General features: G+C 39.2%; 1 long non-coding RNA gene across 1 annotated transcript in view; it reads left to right on the forward strand.

Moving 5' to 3' along the window:
* LOC129480352 (uncharacterized) overlaps nt 1-25,047 on the forward strand; it is a 60,787-nt gene that overhangs the window by 20,076 nt on the left and 15,664 nt on the right. The window contains exon 3 of the long non-coding RNA XR_008657005.1: nt 8,592-8,692. This is a non-coding gene — a long non-coding RNA (uncharacterized lncRNA). The remainder of the gene's footprint in view (nt 1-8,591; nt 8,693-25,047) is intronic.

Raw genomic sequence — 25,047 nt, forward strand, 5'->3', positions numbered from 1 at the left:
AGGGTAGACTATTGGCCTAACGCCTTCCTAACTTGGAGCTGTCAACGTGTTTAGTTTGGTTCTAATGGGAGCTAGGCTGGAGAAGGGAAAAGTTTTGCGAGAAAGGTTATGTGATATTAATAAGAACCACATTCCGTTTGATGTTTTCTCAAATGATTTTTTTTTATCTTCCTAAGAAATTGAGCCATTCGAAAATAATAAATCTTCCTTTTCTATGGCCCACAAATGATCAACATTTTGGATGATCAAAACAATTTTGTCTTTAAGATATCACAACTTCTAGTCCCTCTTTATTTGCCAGTGCTGATTTATAGCAGAAAGCATCACTTCATATCTTTTCCAAGCATCAAAGTCATAATGTGTTTCACAAATACTCAAAAGTGCTTAAAATCCATGAACCTCTCTCTGTATTCCTATTTTTTTATTCTTCTATAAGTATGTATTTAAATTGGTTAAACAGATGGCTTTCTACTTTTGAAAAAAAAACTGCTAAGAATATTCACCTCAAGATGGAGAACTCGTAGGTTAAATTTCATTGTGGAATGCACTTTTACAACCAGGTAATTAACCTTTGAAAATGAGGGTACTCGAAGGAAACAAGGAAAATCTTAACAAGATGATCTCACTAACACTGGTGTGTTAGACTTCTCAGAAGTAGAGATGCCCCAGAAGTTTAATAATGAAAAACTTTAAAATATTTTTAAAAACGTAGTTAATCTTTGGAGTTTTCAAGTTTTCGTCATTTATTACAATAACCTTAGGAGGTAAACACTTCAAGGGGTGTATCCTTATAATAATAGGAATTGGTACACAGATTTTGGTGGAAAGATGGAGGTGTCAACATTAACCAGTCAACATATATTTGTTGACTACCTACGACATGCGCAAGTCTCTTCCATGCTTGAGAAGAGATACAGTGATGTGCAATGTGTAGAATCTGCCCTTCATGAGCTTTTAATTTAGTTAGTCTGAGAAGAAATAGATTAGTGAAAAGTTAAAAGGAATAATAGATGGAGTGTTGAGGCAGTCTGTGATTGTTATCTGAGACACTGAGTTTACAATACTAAGTTAAAAGAATGAGAGATTACTATGGGATAGAATGGACAGGAAGAGTTCCTCTCCTTGAAGCTTGCATTAAGCCAAAAAAGACAAAGCAATTTTGGAAACGCAGAATTTGGAGATATGAAGAAAGAATAATTCCCTGAAAGGGAGAAGAGTTTTGGAGCCAGACAGATCTGGGTTCAAATCTTGGTTCTCTTGTTTTCTAGCTGTGTAATCTTGGGAAGTTACTTAGCTTTTATGGACATCTTCTATAAAATGGATATGATAGTGACTATTTTGTTAATTTTTTAGGATTAATTGAGATAACATATATAAAGTGTTATAAGCACTTGATAAAAGGTAATCCCCTTAGTTGGAGAGAACATCCTAAACAAGTCTGGAGGAAGGAGACAGCCAGCCATGTTCATGAGACAAAGAGAAGACTATTATGAGTGGAGGGAAAGATTAAGAGAAGTAGAGTGAGATCACATGGAAAGATAAATTAGGATTAGCTTCAGCCATTCACTTGTTTCTTTATTTAATACTTTATTGAGCTCTTTATGTGGGAAGCTCTTTCACGTGGGAAACCCTCCGCTTGGCATGGATATGCAAAGACAAAGACAACTTAGCCTTGGATTTCTCTTGAATGTCAGGTTAAGGAGTTGGAACTTCATGCTGAGGAGAATTGTATCTTTCAAAAGTGGAGGAGCTTGAAAGTAGCATTTTTGGATAGTTAACATGGAATGTGATTCTTGTGACCCAAGATATGCATTCAGTTACCACCTCCTAGTGGTTGATTGTTAATGTTGTGCCTGGAGATGTGACCAAGATTATCTTCTAGGTCATTCATGACAGAGGGTCCATTCCAATGAGTGAGGAGGAGGAGCTTCTGGGCTGAACTTAATCTCATCTCCTGAAATGAAGCAATGACATTGAAATTGCACTTGTGTACACATCTAATCTGAGATATTTCACATTTGATGAGTCTTGCATTGGTGACCCTTATTTGTTGCACTGGAATAGCTGTCTATTCAGGGATAAGAAGAATCCTGGGACTCTGGTCTTCAGTGACTTTCTGCATGATTATGAATTTCATGAGAGGAGGTCCCCTTCCTGTTAGCAGATCTCTATAGCAAGAGGTTCTGAGGCACACAAGCACACTGGATACTCACCAACAGTTCTAGATTAACTGATGGAGCACAGGTATTTCTTTCATGAAACTTTGCCTGGATAAACAGCTTCTGTATCTTCTAGTGACAAAATTTTGCCTCTTGTTTTCCCCTCTAGCTCTAGTCTTAATCTCTACTTCCTTGTTCAGTCCAAGGCTCAGGAGAACCCAGATCATATAAGATGTGGAACCTATTGCTTCGAGGGATCTCCTTGAACATGGTGCCTAACTACTAATTTCAAGGATCAATTTCTTTCTGGAGTTAGAATCATATTATATTATGTTTCAGAACTGAAATAAAATTCTTTTAAGGTGATTATATTTCGGCTCTCAGCTTGGAAAATGCCACTGGGGCATGGCATACAAGACACATAACTTATAGGAGGACCTCCTTTAATGCCCAAGCACCAGCTTCATGCTTGTTGTTATATATTATTTTATTCCTGGATGTGACACCCACACACAGACATATATCTACGCAAAGTTCAATCTATATATTTTTTGTAGCTGTTTAGCTCAGGTGATTAGGGCATTGAGCTAATGAGAACAAGGTCACAGGTTTAATCTTTGTGTGGGCCAGCAAGGTTTGCTTTGTTCAGAGGCCACAGACCTGGTCCAGCCAGCTGTCCAGCACATGTCTGCCCCAGGTCATGAGAGGACAGGTCAGGAGTGTGAGGATGGACAAGAGCAAATCCATCACCACCCTTAGAAAAAGTCAACTCAAGCACGTGTCCTACTAATGGGGGTCAATAATGTCTCATTTAAATGAGGCTGACATTTTATTACCTCTTGCTGAGAGGGTCTTTTGAGCACCAAATTTAAACATTGTTGCTTTTTTGTGTGAATTTATTTCTAATAAATGGAAGGTTATACAAGACCTTAGATGATTACAGGTTTCCAAATATAGATTAATGTCTTCAATATTTAAGAAGTTGATGTGATATTAAAAAAGAAAGTTTAATATAGCTATTCAGTTACCTTCCCTTATTAAAATCTGTTTTGGCTAATGAAATAAAAAGTTCATGAGTTCTTCAGAGAATAAGTGAGAATCATTGCCTTCATTCAAGAATGAAAACATTATTATTAAACTCATTGATAATAAGACCATTAAAAGTTAGCATGAAGCAGGTACAATACAATTCTGTATTATTGAAATCTTCAGATATTACCCAGCCTACACATCCCACCTTTCATTTTTAGGCAAACACATTCCCCAAACTATTTTTTTTTTAATTTAACATTAGGTTTTGTTAGGCTTCATATGGGATCAAAACCAATCCTTTCCAAAGTGCTGTGCCCCAGCTGTTTCCCTCACCTGGGTCGTAGTGAGTGTTAAAAAAGGCATTTGATACAGAAGGGGGTGGCGGGGCAGAGAATAGAAAGGAAACTTGGTGAGAGAATGATGAAGAATGATATATTAGAGATTCTTTCAAAATTCATTCGTTAAACAAATGTAGCATGATAATGGAAATATCTATTAAATTTTTTGGCATAGGTAATGCACTTGCAAGGGTAAAAACAGAAATATGAAATGGTATTTTATGAAAAGTTTTTCTCACCCCACATCCCTCATGAACCTAATTCTACTGCCCTTGTATAGCCATTTTTATTAGTTTCTTGTGTACTCTTTCAGTTTCTTTATGCCAATGTATCTTAAACTCTCTCCTTTTTTTTCATACAAAAATTAACACACTATCAGTTTTGTTCCTGGCAGGGTGAGGTGGCTCACACCTGAAATTCTAGCACTTTGGGAGGTCCATGCGGGAGAATTACTTGAGCTCAGGAGTTTGAGACCAGCCTGGGCAGCGTAGGGAGACCCTGTCTTTATAAAAAAATAAAAAATTAGCCAAGCACGGTTGGCGTGTGCCTGTAGTCTCAGATAACTCAGGAGGCTGAGGCAGGAGGATCACTTGAACCCAGGAGGTTGAGGCTGCAGTGAGTCATGATTGCACCATTGCACTACAGTCTGGGTGACAGAGAAAAACTCTGTCTCAAAAAAAAATTCTTGAGCTTGCTTTTTCTACTTAACAATGTATTTTGTAAATCTTTCTATGTATGCAGAGTAGCCTCATTTTTCTTAATTGTATATCATTCTACTGATGTGCCACACTTTATTTATCTACCCGCCTATTGATGGACCTTCATATAGTTTCTAATATTTTCTATTACAGACAACAATGTAATGAATTACTTTGGAATGCATTAGGTAGAAAGCATTCTTCTTTCTTTAAGCATCTGCATATCATTCCACTGAATGGCTATATCATAACTTATTTCTCTAGCCCCCTATTGATCGTCATTGAGTTTCCAATCTTTTATTTTTAAAGACAATGTCATAATGAATAACTTTATTCATGTATTATCTTATATATGTGGAATTAAATTTACCTTGTCTAGATAATTTTATTTGAATCCAATTAAGTATGATATCAAAAATTATAAAATCAAAACTACAGTGAGAATTCATCTTAACCCAGTTAAAATGACTTGTATCCAAAAGAGAGGTGATCATGAATGCTGATGAGAATGTGGAGAAAGGGGAACCTTCATACACTGTTGGTGGGAATGTAAATTAGTACAGCCACTATGGAGAACAGTAGAGATTCCTCAAAAAACTAAAAATAGAACTACCATACAATCTAGCAATCCCACTGCTGGGTATATATCCAAAAGAAAAGAAATCAGTATATTGAAGAGATATCTGCACTCTCATGTTTATTGCAACACTATTCACAATAGCCAAGATATGGAAGCAACCTAACTGTCTATCAACAGATGAGTAGGTAAGGAAAATATGGTGCATATACACAGTAGAATATTATTCAGTCATAAAAAAGAATAAAATATTAGTTGGGCATGGTAGCATGCACCTGTAGTCCCAGCAACCAGGGAGGCTGAAGTGGGAGGATTGCTTCAGTCCAGGGAGGTCGAGGCTGCAGTGAGCCCTGATTGCACCACTGCACTCCAGCCTGGGCAACATAGTGAGACCCTGTCTCCAAAAGAAAAAAAAAGAATACAGAATGAAATTCTGTCATTTGCAACAACATGGATAAAACTGGAGGACATTATATTAGGTGAAATAAGCCAGGTACAGAATGACATATTTCACATGTTCTCACTCGTATGTGGGAGCTAAAAATTAAAACAATTGAACTCATGGGGAGAGTAGCATGATCGTCACCAGAGGCTGGGAAGGGTAGTGGGAGGAAGGAATAAAGTAGGGATGGTCAGTGGATACAAAAACACAGTTAGAAGGAATAAGATCTAGTGTTCTGTAGCACAACAGGGTGACTATAGTTAACAATAACATTATATATTTTAAAATAATGAAAAGAGTGGAATTGGAATGTCCCTGGCACAAAGAAATGATAAATGCTTGAGGCAATGAACACCCAAATTATCCTAATTTGATCATTACACATCGTATGCGTTTATGAAAACATCACATGTGCCCCATAAATGTATACTGTTATCATGTACTCATCATAATTTTAAAAAATAGAAAAGAATTATCACAATTATTTTAAATGAAGAAGCACTAAGTAGAAAATAAGGTACAATTCAATTAGGAATAGCATTCCTTAGTAGTGTTCAACCTACTGTACACATCAACAACACACCCTTGCAGTTAACATTGTTGCTGGATGTTTACTCTTATGTGTGACCAGCTGACATGTCCCTTTAAAGAAAGAGGATTTAAATAAGTCATTTATGAAAGACTGGGTAAAGGTGAGACACTGTAAGACCTAGGTTATTTTGGGGCTGTAGCAATCAGATTAGCTATAGAGTATTCACTCATAAATTCATTCACTTCACTGAGTCATCCACTTCTTGTCAGATTCTGTATTTATTCATCTCCTAGTAAGATACCCATTGTGCTAAAATGCTGGTAAATAGAAGTACAAAGTACCAGTTATAACTCACAGTCTTGTAGAGGAATTAAGAAATGGACAGGAAACAGTAAGGGTGCATTGTAGGTATCTCAAGAATGATATAAAGTGTTATGGCAGGTCTAAGGAGGAAGACATGACTTTCAATAGATAATGGGTGGTGGCATCTGTCCTGGAGTACCAGACAATTGGAGTAACAAAAACACAGCAGGATAGATTTTCTTACACTGCAGTGATTCATACAAAGGATACCTTGACTGTTAATTTGTGACTGGAAACTCTGTCAGGGCTGACGGAGGGAGTCCTGCCCCTGCCAGCTGTTCACCTTTCCCTGGTGCTGGGGTTGACACTTCACATGCTCATATAGTCTGGTTCCATGCTGTCTACTAGGGTTGAGTGGGCTGCTGGGCAGAGAATTTTGGCATTTCTCCAGATGCTCATGAGGGGCAGACCGCCTCAGCAGTTGCTAATGACCCAAAGAAGCCTTCTTTCATGACTTATTTTGTCCCCTCATTTTATTTTTTGATGTATTTTGGTGAGCTGAGCTACTGACTTCTCAGGCAGTCCCAACCTTGGAAAATTAACCATGTAGCTTTCTTATATCTGATATTGCAAATTGAGGCAAGGTCGCATGCTCCCTGACTACCTGACTGCCTGGGCATTTCTTTTATACAACTTGTTTAAGCCGCCCGTCCTGATCCCTGTTGCTAAGCCACCATGACTGCATTTGGACGCAGTTCTTCCCAGCTTTGCCGCAGCATAACTGTGGAAAGGATCTTGATGAATTTGGACCTGGGGAGGGACATAGGAGGAAAGAGAAATGGTCTAATGGAAGAAAGTGGACAAACAAAGACGTGCTTACAGAAAACTTCCAAGTGTGCGGGGTGGGAAAACAGAGTTCAGCCTGGCTGCACGTAGGAATCTGGATGGGAATGGTAGAACTTAGGCTCCTGTTTTTCAGCTTGCCACTCTAGTCATGGTTCTTGTAGATATATTTTTCCAAGTAAAAGGAGCATTTCCAAGTGACTGCTGTTTAAAATAAAGTACAGGTTGCATTTGTAGTGTATGAATTATCAGTATTAAAACTGACAATGAAATGAGAGTAATATACTTAATTAAAATTAATTAGATCTGTTGGCACACCACTAGAAGGACAAATATGGTATTTAATATATCACTCTACTCCAGACCTGTCCAATTAAACTTTTGGCCATGATAGAAATGTTCCATATCTGTTGTCCAAAAACAGTAGCCCCTAGTCACATGTAGCTATTGAGAACTTGAAATGAGGCTAGTGCAACCGAAAACTGAATTTTAACTTTGTTTAATTTCAGTGAAATTTAATTTGAATTTAAATGGCCCCCTGTGAGCTAGTAGCTACCGTGTTGGACAGGGAAGCTCTAAACGGGGTTCTAAACATGTGGAATTACAGCACTTAAGAACTGGAGTAGACCTTAATGTTTACCTGGTCTCAAACTTTGATTTACAAATGGGGAAATGGCAGCCAAGAAGGTGAAACACCTTGTCCAAAGGCACACTAGTAAGAATTAGCAGAACTGGAACCTGGTGTTTGGATGTCCTGGCTCCCAGCCTGGGGGACTCTTGATTACAACACACTGTCTCCCAGTTATGACAGAGGGCTGTGGCTGGACCCAGGTAAGGATGCTGGATTGGTAGATTGAGAAAATAAGGCCACGAGTAGTCTTTCAAATCAACCAAGCAAGAGATATTTGCTGTACATGGTGGCAGACACTGAGATCAACAGAGAGGTTGTTGTGGAGTGGGAGAGGGCCTGTAAAATGGCATAAGGGATTCACTGGGAAAAACAGGATAGTGATAGATTATATATCTCTGTATTTATCTTTCTATATAATCTACCCTGTTTTCCCAAATGGATTTCCCAAATGTGTGTCACTTGTATATCTGGCTGTCACTGGAACAAGGCAGTCCAAATGGACAGGGTACGCAAACCCCAGACAGGGCTATGGAAATTTAGGGAGATTGGTGCGGGTGAGTGATCGGGGAGAGCTTCAGGGACAGGACAGGCTTGACTTATATTAGAGTGTGTAACACAGAAGGTAAAATATAACTTTAGGATCATTCAAATTTAACCGTGGTTGATATGAAACAAACTTCTTATCCAAAGTTGGTTTTGTATTCTTGCTTTCTATATTAATTATACATGTTTACTGATTCACCACAATCAGCTATATTGTCCCTAGAATTTTAAAATGTGAAAAGAATGTGGTTTGTTTCAGGACTATTTTTCTGTAGAATGGTGATTGTATAGAATTAATTAATATTACAGTTGCATTATTAGACCACAGTAAGGTAAATGGTCACAAAAGACCATACATTTAAATCGGGAGAAAAGTAATGACTATTGTTATCCTGTAGGCACAGCTGGGAAATCATATCCTCACTTGGCTTGCTAAAGTATTAACCTAGTACTGCATGACAGTATCTCCAGAGATTTTTTTTCCCATTCGTAGGCATAATAAATGAGACCCAAGTGCTCATAGAACATTCCAAAGAGTCAACAGAATTGGAAAGTATTAGAAACATGATTGTGTTTGCAAAGGGAGACATAAATGTAAGTAAAAGGGGGAATGAAAAGTCATCTATTACCTACACTTGAAGTCCTTATTGCGGATAGTTCTTAAAACTTTTTGTTTTTCTGATTTTATAAACGTAATATGTGCTTATTGTATTCATCTGGGAAAATAAAGAAAAGATAGGCCGGGAGCGGTGGCTCGCCTGTAATCCCAGCACTTTGGGAGGCTGAGGCAGGCAGATCACGAGGTCAGGAGATCGAGACCATCCTGGCTAACACGGTGAAACCCTGTTTCTACTAAAAATACAAAAACAATTAGCCAGGCGTGGTGGCGGGCGCCTGTAGTCCCAGCTACTCAGGAGGCTGAGGCAGGAGAATTGCTTGAACCTGGGAGGCAGATGTTGCAGTGAGCTGAGATCACGCCACTGCACTCCAGCCTGGACGACAGAGCGAGACTCTGTCTCAGGAAAAAAAAAAACAAAAAAACACAAACAGCTAAAAATCACTCTTAATTTCACTCAGATATAACTATTATTAATCTTTCTTTCCCTTCTTTGCAAATACCCAGTTTTAAATGTTTAGATAGTTAATATTGTATAGAGTGTTGAATGAAAAATTTTCACTTAATCTTAATTGAGTTTTGTATGGAGACGTTTTTGAGGGAAGAATTTTTGCTAGGGAAGCCTATGGAAGATGGGGAAGCCATGTGGTGTCTTCTGTCTCTGTGGGTCTTTAAGGATGGTAGTAAATTATGTCTTGTAACCAGTTGTTAATGAATTCCTAAAGTGTTCTTTGTTGGCATGCTTTGGTAAGGGAGTAAAATAATCTAGGTCGGTGCCTTATTCAATGACTAGCTGTTGGTTTGAACCACCCATCAATCTTCTTCAAATGCTTCATGTACACACCCTTGAGTCACCAGGGGCTGCCAATTCAGAAAACACGGGTGTCATCAGTTGGCAGGGACCAGAAATCTCCTATTGTCTCTTCCTTTGCTTAGAGAGATTCAATTTGGTCTAAGGGGCTTCCGGAGTAGACTTTGAGGGCCTTCTCTTTTCAATGAAACCAAGTCACATAATCATGTTGTCTTTATTATATGGACTTTTCTTATGCCATGTAAATGGCTAAAAATAACTTCACATATTGTTTTGTTCCGTCCACACAAGGACTCTCTGGTTTGGGCAGTTTGGTAATTTTTTAGTGTTTATTTCTGCTGCACATAGGCTATTCAAAATATTGCCAAAAATGTTTGATCTGACTTGAGTAACCTAAAATGATAATCTTGAACTTTATAAATCAGTTTTTCATCCTCAGAGGAATTTTTTTTAGATGTTATTTCCTGCACAATTATTACTTCCTTTGATCTCATATTACATTTGGTCTTTCAGATAAGGGAGACCAATAATTCCTTAGCTATAACTTCAGCAGCCCAGATAACTATCATATATTGTGTGACATGCAATTCATTATTCAGTTGCGAATAACCACTGCGGTCCTATATTAAATGTTTTACAACTCATGTCTTCCTAGCTCATGGAGTTAATATAATGCTTGTGACTATTTTTCTTTCCAGGCAGGATAAAACTCTTTATATTGTTTAATGACAAGTAATATTAAATTTAAAACATGTTAAGACACCTTAGTAGAAGAAACTAAGTGAAGTAAATTTCCATATGTAGCTTAATTATTTTATTTTATTCTCTCCTGTAAAGGGGCCTCCTCTCTTTGATGTATCCAGTAATTCTTATTATTGCCTTTTGGGTAAACTGGATGAATTTCCAGAAGCAAGAGTCAGTTTCAGAGATCTCATGATCCACGTTTACTGATGTTCCATCATTCCTCCTTTATCCATTTTATAATGTACCATTGACTTATTTGCCTGGCATAAAGACTTCTTTGGAATGTAGTAGAAGACAAAAGATTGGTTCAAGATCTAATCACATACTTAAGGACAATCTTCTTACAGTTTTCAGTTCACCAAATAAAGGGTTAGCAGTCTGGAGATGGCTGGAAGAGCAGTTTCCTAATTTTGAGTCTTTGGCAAGCTGAAATTCCACCTGCTAAAATTTAACAGTGTAGAGATTGTTATCCAGTGGGTATTTTTGCAACTTTCTGTTTGTTGCTCAATAAAGCAGACTGTATTACTGTGCTGGAAAAATGTAACTTGCTACTCATTGGAGTATTAATCTATCAAAATATTTCCTGGACTTATTTTACAAATTAACAAAAGAGCTATTATACATTTACGGTCAGAAAGTTCTTAGTTCATATTGATATTTTTAATTCCTTAATTGAATGGTTTTACTATCTAGCTTAATGTAGACATTATTTTCAGATTATTAGTGAACTAAGAAAAGCTTAATTTGTAAGTTGAATTGGATTTTTGTTACAAACTGAAAAGTCTATTTTTTTTGTAGCCCAAGAACATTTGTTTCCCTGGACTCTGTTTCTCCTACCAGCACTTCCCTGGGACCTCACTGCCCTCAAAGGAGACTGCCCTGTTCCTTTACTTCTACTTCTGATCAGTCAAACAGTTACTCTCTCCCATCAGCTCCCATTTTAGGACCAAGTGATTCTCAAACATTTTAGTAAGGATGCAAATGTTTAATATGATTGCAAAAGAGAAAAAATGACTAGAGTGTAACATTTTCTGGTATAGACATCAGAATAAAAGTCTGGTCACTTACGACATATGTTTAAACTCCAGTTTAAAAAGATTTTTCTATTTTTTTTCTGAAAAATCAGTTGAGATGATAATACTCAGTAGGTTATTTTCTAATGTTCATATCTAACATAAAAATCCAGATTAGGCCAGGTGCGGTGGCTCACGCCTGTAATCCCAGCACTTTGGGAGGCCGAGGTGAGCGGATCATGAGGTCAGGAGTTCGAGACCAGCCTGGCCAACATGGTGAAACCCCGTCTCTACTAAAAATACAAAAAATTAGCTGGGCGTGGTGATGGGCACCTGTAATCCCAGCTACTCGGGAGGCTGAGGCAGGAGAATCGTGTGAACCTGGGAGGGGGAGGTTGCAGTGAGCCGATAACGCGCCACTGCATTCCAGCCTGGGTGATAGAGCTAGACTTTGTCTCAAAAAAAAAAAAAAAAAACCCAGATCAAATGATTTTTTAAAAAATTTGTTTTTTGCCCAATCATTTCTGGGAGCTGTATGTAGTTGTTGTTTTCACTTTTTTTTGTGGAAAATTTTTAGTAGCAGGGGTTCAAAGTTTGTTTAAATATGGAAGATGATTTTCCAAAAAAAAAAAACAAAAATAAAGTATGGACTAATTAACCTTAAAGACACAAAAGAGTTGCTTTGAATTCTGCTATCTCTCCTTATTCTTGCTTAAATCTAATTTGTTGGTGTGTGTGTGTGTGTGTTTGTGTAGGGTTTGTGTGTATGGATGAATATGGAAAACAAGAGACTTTAATGGCAGAAATGACCACAGTGAATAAGATCAAATTATCAGGTAAGTTGAGGCTGTATAGAATTACATGATGGTTGATCTTGATACCAATTCAACAATAATTAAAAAAAAGATGATAAATCTTTACTTGGTCTATGTAGCTTCAACTTAAGTGTGTAGGCCCTGGACACTACTAATGTAAGCAATATAAACTCACCTAGGCAACGTTTTGTAAGAATAAAATCTATACTTAATAAAGACCTTTTCATTATCCTCTTCTTTGTAACTGCCCATGTGGACTGTTTGCTTTGCTGAACAGTCAAAATGCTGACATGAAAACATTTGTCAAAATGCTGACATGAAAAAAACAAGAGTTATAGAATCAAAGACCTCAGTTCAGAGTTTTATTTCTAAGGGACTTTGGAAAAGTCATGCAGCTTTTCTGAGACACAATCATTTCTTCTATAAAAGGAGTGAATAATATTATCTACCTCACAAGGCTGTTGTGAAGGAAAAAAATTCATTATGTGAAGTGCCCACTAATGCCTGGCACCTAGTAGGCATTAAGGGCATTTTTTTGTTTGCAGAATATGAAGGATAGTGATTATTGGTTAAACATTTTTTTTTTTTGCCGTGTGGCTTTTATTTTATTTCATTTTATTTATTTTGAGACAGAGTAACTTTTCTCTGTTGCCCAGGCTAGAGTGCAGTGGCGTGATCTCGGCTCACTGCAACCTCCACCTCCTGGGCTCAACCGATTCTCGAGTCTCAGCCTCCCGAGTAGCTGGGATTACAGGCGCCCACCACCGCAACCTACTAATGTTTATATTTTCAGTACAGACAGGGTTTTGCCATGTTGACCAGGCTGGTCTCGAACTCCTGGCCTCAAGTGATCCACCTGTCTTGGCCTCCCAAAGTGCTGGGATTACAGGCATGAGCCACTGCACCCAGCTGGCATCAATCTTACCATATTTTTGCATTAATCTCATTAATTGTCAATATGGCCCCACAACATGTATTTATATGATTGTTTATTAGTGTCATCTGATCAAACTGAAATGAGGAAAAGAAGAATAGAGAGCACACTTAAAAAAAGCTGACTGAAAGCTGGGTGTGATGGCTCACACATGTAATCCCAGAACTTTGGGAGGCCAAGGTGGGTGGATCACGAGGTCAGGAGTTTGAGACCAGCCTGACCAACATGGTGAAACCCTGTCTGTACTAAAAATACAAAAATTAGCCTGGCATGGCACCTGTAATCCCAGGAAGCTGAGGCAGGAGAATCGCTTGAACCCAGGAGGCAGAGATTGCAGTGAGCTGAGATCACGCCATTGCACACCAGCCTGGGCGACAGAGCAAGACTCAGCCTCAAAAAAAAAAAAAAAAGGCTTACTGGAGAGGGGCCTGGCTGTCCTGAGTGTTTTCTTTCTGGAGATCTAAATGCAGTTCTGACTCCTTACTGTGCAGGGGCTATTTTCTCAAATATTTTTATTGTGGACTCTCTGGGAGCCTCCTCACACCACCCACACACTCACACCCCCCAGCACATCATGCAGTTCATTTCCTTTCTAACGTTACAGTAAATCTCAAAGGGCTGGACGGTGGAGAAAGCTGGAGGGGAGAAGCAGCTGCTTCCCTTTGCTCACCTGGGCTGTCATTCCCCTCAGAGCTAAAGACGCTCACAGTAAGGTCTCCATGACCTGCTGTGACATCCCTTGTGCCCTCTTTGTGCTTGGAAAGGCTCTACCTTCTATTCGGAAATCACTTATAGGATATGCCCAAAGCTCCGAAGAGGAAAGGGCTATGTCACGGATAGACATGGCTCTCATCTGGAGGTTGTTCAACATCTTGAAAGGCACTCCGCTGCCATTTGGGGTGTCCTCATGAAGGCTGAGACCTCAAATGCTGCAGCCCCTTGAACTACATCACCCTATTTCTGTCTATGGTGGGCAGTACTTTAAGGGATGAAGCTCTGGGGCCTGTAGATCTTTTTGCCTCTTCCTTCTCTGCAAGTCACTCCATTTGCATAATTCTGAAGAGGCTGGTGCTTGAAATCTGGGAATCCTTGCCAAGTCGTGTGACCTTTAGTCTTATCTTTATTATTTATTTTATTTTTTTAGAGACAGGTCTTGCTACGTCACCCAGGCTGGAAGTGGCACAGTCATTGCTCACTGCAGCCTCCATGTCTTGGGCTCATGAGATTTTCCCACCTCAGCCTGCTGAGACTACAGGCACACACCATCATGCCTGGCTAATTTGTTTCTATTTTTATTTTTTGTCGATACAAGAGTCTCGCTATGTTGCCCAGAGTGGTTTCAAACTCCTGGGCACAAGCAATCCTCCTGCCTTGACTTCCCAAAGTGCTGGGATTACAGATATAAGCCACCACACCTGGCCATCTTTATTGTTTAACGTAGGCATAATAATACCTACCTCACATAGCTCTGTGAGCCTTAGTGCAAAAAGATGCTGGTGTATTGCACTTGGCACATTGTATGTGCTCACATTTTTATTGCTAATAATAATAAAATAACCAATAAAAACAAAAAATAATAAGATTGACCTCAGAAACATGTACCTTTTCCTAGTTGAGCAAAGACAAATGACGATGATGGAGACATGAGATGTGCTTCCCCTCCCTGGTTCTGCTGGCATCTGCCATTGGCACATTGGTGGAAGAATTGGGTTGGCTGGTCCTACACCTGTTCCATGGCTTAAGCCACTGCTGGTTCTGACAATTGCAGGGAGCCCTGGCCGGGGGAAGGTGGCTGAGAGTGGCAGCAATTTCTTCGTTGGTTTCTCAATGAGCCATAACTCTTTCAGATTCACTGCTCACACATGGCTTGCATGCAGATCTGGCAGTTTCCATTCATGATGCAGGCTGGGAAGGTAGAGTCTGGAAAACTCATAAAAGCAGACTGAGTGGTAAAGGAAAATCAATCTTCTCCTGCTTTGGACCAAGTTGACGAGAATCATTCTCCCTGATTCTGCATAAATTGGAGCAAGGCTTAGGACACTAATCCTACTGTAATACCATTTGAAGATGAACACTGACATTTGTGACATTTAAATAACAGTTCAGGTCTGCTATTAAACCAAGGCCTCCAACTGTTTAACCTTTGCCCTTGTGTACTATTACCCTTGGCCCAGTGCATGCAAATGTACTTATTAATGCATTTGAGCTTTCTGATGCCACATGTTTATTTAGTTTTGCTGAATACCTTGCTTCATGGGAACTGCACTGCACCAAACACGAAATTTGTTTTAAAACTTTTAAATGTGACACATTCCAAGCCTCTCTTAGAGATTATTTTTATACAGCTTAAGTTAAATAAAAAGTTGAGGCAATTATCCAAAATATTCCCGTGGGTGGAGGACTGTGTATTTCTTGAACTAAAATTATTTAGAGAAATCCAAAGCCATTCATTCATTCAACAAAAGTTTGTAAGTGCTTTTTATATATCACATACTATGCTAGATCAGAAATAAGGAAAATGTACTCCCTGCCCTTAAAATACTGTAGCTGTGTGATTCTATGGCCCTACTAATGTAGGCATGCACCTTAATTTATACATGTCTTACTTTAGTCTTTGCCTAATGGCACATACAAAATCTTTACTGGTTTCAAAAAAGCAGATTCTCGTTTTAGTTAAAGTTATATTAACTAATGAATTAGAGACTGGGGGAGATCTTTTCCACTCAGACATAATTAAAAAGATTTTAGTGTTGCTATTAAAGTCAGGAATAACCTTTTTTCATCTCTTGGATATTTTTCTAAACAGAAGAAAACATTTTGTTATATTCACCATCACATACCATTTCACGAGCATTGATGAATCTGCTCCATGTCTGACAGAGAATTAAGTTGTGTCATTTTACTATGAAGGTCACTTCAAGATCTGAGATTCTAGTTGGGCTTATATTAAGTTAAGTGCAGGTTGAGTTGGCACTTTTAGATCTAAGTTTGATGACTGGTTCTGCCAGTTTCTAGACGTGTAAAATTCAGCGAGTTGCATAACTTCTGTAAACCTCAGTTCCCTCATCCATAAGATGGGTTAATAGTATGTACCTTGCTGAGTTGCTAGGAAGATGAGAGAAAATATTTCTGGGAAGATAGTTAACATAGAGCCTGGTGCACAGTTACTGCTTTTCTGGTCCCCATGCTTTAGAGAGCCCCCTGCTCCACCCCTTCCCCCCAACTCCAGCCCTCCCTCAGCTCTGCGCCTTCTCACAGCACAAGCTTTTCTTTTATAGGTCAGTGGGTCTAAGTTTGCAGCGATCCTTCCACCACCTAGGAGACATTTGGCAATGTCAGGAGACTGTTTTGATTTATATATATATATCTATATATATAGATATATATATATTTTTTTTTTCTGAGATGCAGTCACACTCTGTTGCCCAGGCTGGAATGCAGTGGTGTGATCTTGCCTCACTGCAACCTCTGCCTCCTGGGTTCAAACGATTCTCCTGCATCAGCCTCCTGAGTAGCTGGGACTATAGGCATGCACCACCACACCTGGCTAATTTTTTTTTTGTATTTTTAGTAGAGATGGGGTTTCACCATGTTGGCCAGGCTAGTCTCGAACTCCTGGCTTCAAGTTATCCGCCCACCTCAGCCTCCCAAAGTCCTTGGATTACAGGCATAAGCCACCATGCCCGGCCTTGGTTTTTATAATTTTGGATGGTGCTATAGCATCTAGTATGTAGAGGCCAGCGATGCTGCTAAACATTCTGCAATGCACAGGAAAAGCTCTTTCTTTCCTCTCAACAGGAAAGACTTATTCAGTGTAAAATGCAAATAGTCCAAAGGTTGAAAAACCCTGCTCTAGACCATGCTTTGGGTCCCAGCAACTCTGAAATTCTCCCCCATTTAGTCCATTTCCAGGGTCTCTGCCTCTCATCACCTGGTCCCACAGGATGGCTATTTGAGAGGGCCATGGACAAAGCTTGGAGGTGTAGACAGGTGCCCACATACTTGTGGGAGGCCCCTTTCAAATGCCAGGGGTGGTGGTGAAGGGGAATGGCTCTTGGTTGAGCCCTCTCATGCCACTATGTTCCAACGTGGAGCTCTGAGGAGTCTGATAATTCTAAATTGGAACCTGGCCTTCCAGGTTGTTATGAAGGTATGCTTGTCAAGGTCAGAGGCTAAAACATTTTATTTAACATGCTAGTAAGCTAGATTTAAAATGTAATTTTTAATTTTAATTTTATTTATTTAGTTATTTTTTTGAGACAGAGTCTCGCTCTGTCACCCAGGCTGGAGTGCAGTGGTGCGATCTTGGCTCACTGCAAGCTCTGCCTCCCAGGTTCAAGTGATTTTCCTGCCTCAGCCTTCCAAGTGGCTGGGACTACAGGCGGCTGCCACCATGCCTGGTTAATTTTTGTATTTTTAGTAGAGATGTGGTTTCACTATGTTGGCCAGGCTGGTCTTGAACTCCTGACCTCAGGTGATCCACCTGCCTCGGCCTCCCAAAGTGCTGAGATTACAGGCATGAGCCATGGCGCCCAGCCTAGAATTTTAAATATTTAGATATCAAGCATGTAGGCCTTTGTTTGCATTCTTGCTCTGGATCCCCCAAGAGTTAGGCATGGGCCTGCCAGTTAGATTTTTAAAACTCTGCATCCTTCCCTCTCCATGGCTGGGGTTACTTGATTTCCATCTCTCAGGCTCAGTCCTAAGAGTTCACCTTTACTTGAGGCAGATGATGCGCAGGTAGCTCTGTTGTCACACGCCCACATGCTGAGGCTCAGCACTGGTTTGTTTTAGCTGCTGATTTGTTCCAGTTTCTGATCTTTTTTGTAGTTGAAACATTTAGATTGAGGATCTTCACAATGATTACTTTTTCTGAAGACTTTATCTTCAGCTCAGGTTTGGGACTCTGGCAGACATGTTAGTATCATCTAATCCAAGCAGGGGCCTTCAGAATCTCTTCCAGGCAATTTTGAACTGATGTGCAGAATCAGTGTCTGTGAGTGGCTATAGCTCAGTGCTGTAAACATGAGAATTGCTGTTGGATACCCATCTTTCACCACAGGAAAAGGTGGTGTGGAGAGAAAGGGAGAGAGAGCCGGGTGCAGTGGCTCACGCCTCTAATCTCAGCACTTTGGGAGGCGGAGGTGGGAGGATTGCTTGAGCCCGTGAATTTGAGATCAGCTTGGGCAACATGGTGAGACCCTGTCTCTGCAAAAACAATGTAAAAATTAGCTGGGCATGGTGGCACATGCCTGTAATACCAGCTACTTGTGAAGCTGAGGTGGGAGGATCGCTTAAGCCCAGGAGGTCAAGGCTGCAGTGAGCCATGATCATGCTACTACACTCAAGCCTGGGCAACAAAGCAAGACTCTGTTCTCAAAAAAAAAAAAAAAAAAAAAAAGCAGGGTGTTGAGGGGGAGGTTGAGGAGAAGAGGGAGAGAGAGATTGAGAGAACCCGCCTGGATTCTTTTATTTTTATTTTATTTTTGGAGATGGAGTCTTGCTGTGTTGCCCAGGCTGGAGTGCCATGGTGTGATCTCAGCTCACTGCAATCTTCGCCTTCCGGGTTCAAGCGATTCTCCTGCCTCAGCCTTCTGAGTAGCTGGGATTACAGGTGTGCGCCACCATGCCTGGCTAATTTTCATATTTTTAGTAGAGATGGGATTTCAGTATGTTGGTCAGGCCGGTCTCAAACTCCTGACTTCGTGATTGCCTGCCTCGACCTCCCAAAGTGCCGAGATTACAGGCGTGAGCCACAGCGCCCAGCTTCTGCCTGGGTTCTTGATGGCTTTTCAGGTTCGGGAAAGATCTCTGGGTTCTACTAGACACCTCAGTTCCTTCCAAAAAGATCTCTTGTTTGCTTAAACTGGATTAAGTTGGTTTCTGTTGCATGTAACCATAAAGATCTTGACAAACAGCCCATTTTCCAAGCCCCTCTTCTGGTAACTTGCCTTGATCTCGGTGCCCTCCTTGCATGGAGGCCTGGGATTGCTCTTGCCAGAGCACCGGTGGGCAAGGCAGTGCATGGAGCCTACTGCTGGATGCCACACTCTGCCTGCCAGCAGGACCCCCTTCCCATCAGTTTAGTAGAGGCTTGACTCGTAGGAGCTTATGTCAGTGGGTAGGTTTGGTTCTAGACCTCCTCCCCTCCTACTTGCAAGAAACACGACTATTCAGGCCACGTCCTTCAATATGATGTATTCTATTCCGTATAGATTTGCAATTTAAAGATATGTCTATATATTTCCTAATAACCAGTTAAAACTCCCCCAATAAATGGATAATTGCATTTGTAAAATTTATGAATAATAAAAAGCAATTTAACCTGGATATGTGCAGTTTATTAGAGCAATCTTGAATACATATCATTGCAGAAAAGCCAGTAGGAGAATTAAGATGCTGGTACAATGCCAAGCTTAGAGGATATAAGTGGAGTTGTATTATTTCCAATTTTACCAATAGGAAAACTGAAGCTTCTGATAATAATAAAGGTGGAGCGTGAATTGAGGTCTCTTTGTTTCCAAAGGTATGAAGGTAATAGTAAGGAACCCAAAATTGGGAAATATAGAAACAAGTGATTTCCTGTGGAAAAAGAAATGTTGGGAATGACTTTTTTTAAAAAAAATCTGTTTGTGTAATGAAAAAAATAGGTTCTAGAAAATCATTTAGAAATTTTATGTCACAAGAACAGAAAATCAAACACCGCATGTTCTCACTCATAAGTGGGAGTTGAACAATGAGAACACATGGACACAGGGAGGGGAACATCACACACTGGGGCCTGTCGGGGGGTGGGGGGCTAGGGGAGGGAGAGCACTAGGACGAATACCTAATGTCCAGGTTGATAGGTGCTGCAAACCATCATGGCACGTGTGTACCTATGTAACAAACCTGCATGTTCTGCACATGAACCCCAGAACTTAAAGTATAATTAAAAAAAAGAAATTTTGTTATGTTACTTAAAAACTGTGGCCTGCAGGCTCATCGGAGAGACTTCTTTCTTTTTTTCTCTCTCTTTGCTTACTTGAGGATTTAAGCCAGCATCCACAAGAGTCTGTGGATTCACTAATATAGCCACATTGTTGTTAACGACAAAAATTCTGGCCTTTAAATCTACTGTAGTTAAGACAATGAACTGACTGGGTTGCTCCTTCTCCCTCTGCCCTTGCTGATAATCTTTTAGTTCCCTTCCTCTGGTTTGTCCATCTTTTCCCTCTCATCTTTATCCAGTCTATGCACTCAGTGTCCACCAGCTTATTTGGATGGGTTTGTCTGAAGTTTTCTCCGGCTAATATGATCATCTATGCTAATATTACTGTTAAGATGCCTTAAAAAAGTAAACAAATTCCAAAAATCAATTTCTTAACTTCCTAAATATTCTGTTTTTGTGTTTCCAGGCTTAGCTTGGCCAAAATCTTAAATTCAAGCACTGAATCTAATTACAGATCTACATACAAGAAAGATGTTTAGAGTAAGTTTGTCATGATGAGGAGAATTCTATGCCAACAGTTTTATGATGTAATTTTGTTGATTCCTAAAATTCCCAGTCTAATGGGCCTATCCAGGATCATGTCAAACATGGAAGTCTTACCATGGTGTGGAGTAATTAGATTTTTTCCCCCAAATTGCTTTACCATAGTTTTAATCAATAACTAGCAACATCTAAACTCTTACAATCCTATCAGCTGTAAGAGAAAAGTAAAGGACTAATTAAAAGACCTGTGTCCACAGTAGAAAAAAAATGATGAATCTTTTCATCACTCAGCAGCTTAGGGATGGTCCAAATATATTGTTTTCTTTCTCCCCCTTGGAGTTATTTATTGGTCAGGGGGAGGGTGGACAGAACTGCTTTTGAAGTTAAACATCTTGCTTGGATGAGCAGATATGTTGCATCAAATCAAAGTAATAAAAAGACAAAATGCTTTATTAAATCTTCTTTATCACTATATTGTGCTCCAATAGGATGATCTAATTAAAGACACAGTTGAGCCTCTTTTCATCTGAAGAGGAGTTCACAGGCTTTCATTATTAAAAGGTTTGCACAGAAACAAATACTCGGCTGTATTGCTTCCAAGTTTCTCAGCTGTGCCTCCTTTCTGTTTTGCTCTATTTGTTATGGAAGTCTTGGCTGCCACTTCATGGCTTGATACTAACTAGTCCTTTTCATCTTCAAAGTACCTGTGCGGCATTAACATGACTAATATTCATAATACCACTCTGAGGTAGGCACTGGACGTCTGGAAGTGTTGTATTCTTTTTGAAGATATGAAAACAAAAGAATTGAAAGTAGTGTCTACTTGAATGCTGATGATGAACATTTGGCTTTCTGGTTCTGAGTTTGCAGATGTCTAAGCTGGCACTTTGTCTCTCTAAGATATTGCTAATTCATTCTGCATAACAGGGGACTCCTTCAAACTCATCGCCGTAATCCCTATCATCAAAAAAATGTAGAAAAATTAGAGAGAAATGGACTAGTGGTTGCCCCTGGGTTGTGATATTCCTAGGTCCTCTCAATTTAATAAGCATTCACTAGGCATTAAATTGTGTTTTACTTTTTATTTTTTTGAGACTAAGTCTTGCTCTGTCGCCCAGGCTGGAGGGCAGTGGCATGATCTTGGCTCACTGCAACCTCTGCTTCCTGGTTCAAACGATTCTTGTGCCTCAGCCTCCCAAACAGCTAGGACTACAGGTGTGCAACACCATGCCCAGCTAATTTTTGTATTTTTAGTAGAGATGGGGTTTTGCCATGTTGGCCAGGCTAGTCTCAAACTCCTGACCTCAGATGATCCACCCACCTTGGCCTCCCAAAGTACTGGGATTACAGGCATGAGCCACTGCACACAGCCTGTGTTTTATTTTAATTCCTGAATAATATTAGTCTTGCATAAAATGTCACTCAGATTCGGCTACCTTAGGGGTCAAAAGTAGCTGCTGCATGTAGGTCTTAATTGCCCAGCCAAATTGTTTTATAATTTTTTTAAAACTTACAATTCTTGTGATGAAGTTTGTGCTCCTTAGTTTACCATAGGCCTTCTATTGTTTTACACAGAATAGATTCTGTGTAATAGATGTTACCTGTGTCACTACTGGAAGCATTTGAGTTTACTTACTTAAATAGAGAAGGGAAGGATTATCTTATTTTCTCCAAACCAGGGTAAATTTGGTAAGTCAGCAAAATTGATAAATTGTTGAATTTCCTTGACATCATCTCACTCCTGCCCAAAATGATCTCTTCCCTTTTCCCTTTCTCTGTCAAATTTTTATTCTTTCTTTTCCCTTTCTCCATCAAATTCTTATTCTTTTTATTGCAGTTAGCATTCTCAGAGGAGAGTAATCTAATAAGGGAATCCACACTGAGTTGTAAATGATTGCACTAGCTTGACGTTTTACCCCTCCAGAGCTACTGGAAGGAGGATGGTAACCATGGCTTCACCTCTGACATCTGCCAAGCCAGTGGAGATATTTATAGGGACATAACTTTTTTTTTGCAGGATTGTAATCTCTCAAATCAAATTATATATTTGTGATTATTGGCTTTCGCACTGTGTATATGTAAGGCAAGCCTTACCCTAAAGCCTATTTCTATAAGGTACATTCAGATTTCTACATCAGAATCTAGAAAATTGGAAGAAATCAACAGGGAAATGTTTAAAAAGGTAAGTCTAAAACATTGTTTATTTACTTAGGCTTCTCTCCTTGTGTATGAAAACATATAAGAAGACACCACAAGGGAAGGGAATGTTTTGGGACAGAAAGTAAAGAAAAGCTAGTCAGACCCTCTTCCATTCCTACTTCCATTCTGAATTGGATGCTGACCAGCTTGGCCCTGGGAGTTTCAGACGCAGATAGGGTGGACATTTCCAGCTACGATGAATGATGAATGATCTCAGATGGAGGAGCTGGTCGGGGAACAGCAACTATGCATAAGAAACGTGAAACCTTCCAGTTGTGACCTATTTCAGAACAGAACTGCAGGCTTGAGAGCGGACAGTGCAGTGCAGAGCCGCAGCCTCCCTGTGTCTTCTCAGCCGTGATCTTGGCAGCTTCTTTGTCTCCTGCCTTTAACTTCCCCTCAGTGGAGTTAAGTCAACCTAAGTCCTCAAGGACTCAGGCAGTCTAAAAGCAAGTCACTTCCTGGGACATGAGCATCTCAGTTAATTCCTTTAGACTTCCATTTAAAATTTTTACAGGTTTTTAGCTTTCGTTTAACAATAATTTGTGATCAAGATTAAATTAAAGTTTATTTTACTTTTAGTGACATTTTCACAACTAGTTTGAACTTAGGTCTCTTGGTGGAGAAATATTTACAAAGAATTAACATCAAATTGCATGGTATAAATGCCATGCCATTCAACTATGTAAATAGCAGCTGAGATGTTTAATTGAAAATAAAACACTGGTAAAATGTAAACATCATTTTTGTTCCAGTTGCAATGATGTAGGCTTCAATGGTACAAATGAATGTAGTAACTGATGGTGGAAGTTAGAGTTTGTAACAGGGTCCAATAACTCTCGTGTGTCTGGAAACCCTTTTAGTAATTGCTGTACTCTTCAATGCTGTTCAGTCCACTTCTCCAAACACACTCATTTCTTGTCACAAAGATTGGCTGTTTGAAACCTCCTACACTGGCACTTTAATATACTATCCAATGCACCATCAGGCACTGGGTTCCTGCGCTCATTAAGCTATTTCCTGGGTGTAAATTAGATGTCTCTCTAAATTACTTTATTCTTTCAGGCCACCTTAAAAGTACACGTAACACCCTATGGCATCAAATTATGCTTATTTATTTATGTAGCTGTAACATTGTGTTGTATGGTGCAACCTCTGCAAAACCCTCAGGTCATATCTTGACAAGTATAATATGGGAGTATTAACTGCAACTTGGTTGTGGTATAAGGAATGTATAATTACTTTGGGGACAGTTTTCTAAATATATCTCTTCTTGGAAAGGGGTCCTTTATTCCAGATTTATGGGCTGTAATATGTGGGATGAAATTGTAATACCTTTAGATCCAAACTTTGGTGTAGGTGGAAGATTGTTTCAATGATCCCAATGATTACATAATTTGTCTTTAAATTACATTAATAAAGAGCCTCCATTACCTTTCTTGAAAAACTGTAGCCACAAAACAATAACTTGCTATGAAGAACATAGATCTAAAACCAGACTTCTTACATCAGCTATGAAATCTTTAACAAGTTACTTAACTATTCTACTGTTTGGCTTTCTCATCAATGAAATGGATATGGAAACAATGTCTAGTTCATTGGGCTGTTGCAAATTACATGAAGTAACATATGTAAAGTGATGAGAACAGTGCTTGGCATGGTTAATGTTACGTATATGTGAATATTATTCATTTAGTTAATATTTATTAAGGATTTAATGTTTTATCATCTACTAAGATGCATCATCTTTCTATATGATTATTATCTTTTATGGGAAACAATTCCGTAAGGAAGTAAACCTGATTACAAGCTCTCACTGTTTATTTCCCCACAGTGAAGAATTAGAATCTGATGAAAATGGGCTCAGATATAGCAAAATTTTTAGTATAAACACTTTAAAAAATGTAAAGGGCAGTATCTGGACTTCAGTAAGCACATATGCAATGAAATATTAGTTTGACCTTTTTGAGGTGGAAATGAATATTTATTGGAATAATAATATTTCAAAATATATTATTGTGTTTAAAAATAGATTATAACACAGCAGGCACTGTGTTATAGTTCCACTTTTTAATAAAAACGTAATGCCTATGGATGCACAAACAATCAGTATTTTGACCTTTAAAAAGTTGATTTTATTTTATTCAGATGGTAAAGATATCACCAAGAGTAAAGTTCTATGTCAAACTGCATTTTTGTCCTCATTTAGTGAAATGTTTATATGCAAATAATACTTTTACATTTTATGTCTTATACAAAGAAAATGAAACTACAAGTTTACGGGGATCACCTAAGGTAAAAAATGAAAAAGATCAAACGTTGGAATTCAATTTAAAATACTAT

Source organism: Symphalangus syndactylus, chromosome 4 (genome assembly GCF_028878055.3).
Source record: "Symphalangus syndactylus isolate Jambi chromosome 4, NHGRI_mSymSyn1-v2.1_pri, whole genome shotgun sequence".
In the NCBI taxonomy this organism is placed as follows: Eukaryota; Metazoa; Chordata; class Mammalia; order Primates; family Hylobatidae; genus Symphalangus; species Symphalangus syndactylus.